Source organism: Vigna unguiculata, chromosome 9 (genome assembly GCF_037176805.1).
Source record: "Vigna unguiculata cultivar grain cowpea cultivar isolate G323 ecotype 2 chromosome 9, ASM3717680v1, whole genome shotgun sequence".
Taxonomy (NCBI): domain Eukaryota; kingdom Viridiplantae; phylum Streptophyta; class Magnoliopsida; order Fabales; family Fabaceae; genus Vigna; species Vigna unguiculata.
In genome coordinates this window covers 24155001-24157500 of record NC_140800.1, presented here as the reverse complement: position 1 = coordinate 24157500, position 2500 = coordinate 24155001, and positions in this window count along the sequence as shown.

Sequence of the window (2500 nt, the reverse complement as noted above, 5' to 3'; positions counted from 1 at the left end):
GTGAAAAAATGAAATTCATGGTTTTTGAGTTGTGAGGGTTGGATTGGCCTCCAAATGCCCCCAAATGAATACCATGAAAGTCTTGGTGCACGAAAGTTTTGAGTTGGTTGGGTTTTGCACATGGCCAAGTTGGTCGGTGCACCACGGCATAGCTAAATGGCTTGGTGGGGAGTTTTGTGAAAAAATGAAATTCGTGGTTTTTGAGATGTGAGGGTTGGAATGGCCTCCAAATGCCCCCAAATGAATACCATGAAAGTCTTGGTGCACGAAAGTTTTGAGTTGGTTGGGTTTTGCACATGGCCAAGGTTGTCGGTGCACCACGGCATAGCTAAATGGCTTGGTGGGGAGTTTTGTGAAAAAATGAAATTCGTGGTTTTTGAGTTGTGAGGGTTGGATTGGCCTCCAAATGCCCCCAAATGAATACCATGAAAGTCTTGGTGCACGAAAGTTTTGAGTTGGTTGGGTTTTGCACATGGCCAAGTTGGTCGGTGCACCAGGGCATAGCTAAATGGCTTGGTGGGGAGTTTTGTGAAAAAATGAAATTCGTGGTTTTTGAGTTGTGAGGGTTGGATTGGCCTCCAAATGCCCCCAAATGAATACCATGAAAGTCTTGGTGCACGAAAGTTTTGAGTTGGTTGGGTTTTGCACATGGCCAAGTTGGTCGGTGCACCACGGCATAGCTAAATGGCTTGGTGGGGAGTTTTGTGAAAAAATGAAATTCGTGGTTTTTGAGATGTGAGGGTTGGAATGGCCTCCAAATGCCCCCAAATGAATACCATGAAAGTCTTGGTGCACGAAAGTTTTGAGTTGGTTGGGTTTTGCACATGGCCAAGGTTGTCGGTGCACCACGGCATAGCTAAATGGCTTGGTGGGGAGTTTTGTGAAAAAATGAAATTCGTGGTTTTTGAGTTGTGAGGGTTGGATTGGCCTCCAAATGCCCCCAAATGAATACCATGAAAGTCTTGGTGCACGAAAGTTTTGAGTTGGTTGGGTTTTGCACATGGCCAAGGTTGTCGGTGCACCGCGGCATAGCTAAATGGCTTGGTGGGGAGTTTTGTGAAAAAATGAAATTCGTGGTTTTTGAGATGTGAGGGTTGGAAAGGCCTCCAAATGCCCCCAAATGAATACCATGAAAGTCTTGGTGCACGAAAGTATTGAGTTCGGAGGGTTTTGCACATGGCCAAGGTTCGCGGTGCACCACGGCATAGCTAAATGGCTTGGTGGGGAGTTTTGTGCAAAAATGAAATTCGTGGTTTTTGAGATGTGAGGGTTGGAAAGGCCTCCAAATGCCCCCAAATGAATACCATGAAAGTCTTGGTGCACGAAAGTTTTGAGTTCGGAGGGTTTTGCACATGGCCAAGGTTGGCGGTGCACCACGGCATAGCTAAATGGCTTGGTGGGGAGTTTTGTGAAAAAATGAAATTCGTGGTTTTTGAGATGTGAGGGTTGGATTGGCCTCCAAATGCCCCCAAATGAATACCATGAAAGTCTTGGTGCACGAAAGTTTTGAGTTGGTTGGGTTTTGCACATGGCCAAGTTGGTCGGTGCACCACGGCATAGCTAAATGGCTTGGTGGGGAGTTTTGTGAAAAAATGAAATTCGTGGTTTTTGAGTTGTGAGGGTTGGATTGGCCTCCAAATGCCCCCAAATGAATACCATGAAAGTCTTGGTGCACGAAAGTTTTGAGTTGGTTGGGTTTTGCACATGGCCAAGTTGGTCGGTGCACCACGGCATAGCTAAATGGCTTGGTGGGGAGTTTTGTGAAAAAATGAAATTCGTGGTTTTTGAGATGTGAGGGTTGGAATGGCCTCCAAATGCCCCCAAATGAATACCATGAAAGTCTTGGTGCACGAAAGTTTTGAGTTCGGAGGGTTTTGCACATGGCCAAGGTTGGCGGTGCACCACGGCATAGCTAAATGGCTTGGTGGGGAGTTTTGTGAAAAAATGAAATTCGTGGTTTTTGAGATGTGAGGGTTGGAAAGGCCTCCAAATGCCCCCAAATGAATACCATGAAAGTCTTGGTGCACGAAAGTTTTGAGTTCGGAGGGTTTTGCACATGACCAAGGTTGGCGGTGCACCAGGGCATAGCTAAATGGCTTGGTGGGGAGTTTTGTGAAAAAATGAAATTCGTGGTTTTTGAGATGTGAGGGTTGGAAAGGCCTCCAAATGTCCCCAAATGAATACCATGAAATTCTTGGTGCACGAAAGTTTTGAGTTCGGAGGGTTTTGCACATGGCCAAGTTGGTCGGTGCACCGCGGCATAGCTAGATGGCTTGGTGGGGAGATTTGTGAAAAAATGAAATTCGTGGTTTTTGAGATGTGAGGGTTGGAAAGGCCTCCAAATGTCCCCAAATGAATACCATGAAATTCTTGGTGCACGAAAGTTTTGAGTTCGGAGGGTTTTGCACATGGCCAAGTTGGTCGGTGCACCGCGGCATAGCTAGATGGCTTGGTGGGGAGATTTGTGAAAAAATGAAATTCGTGGTTTTTGAGATGTGAG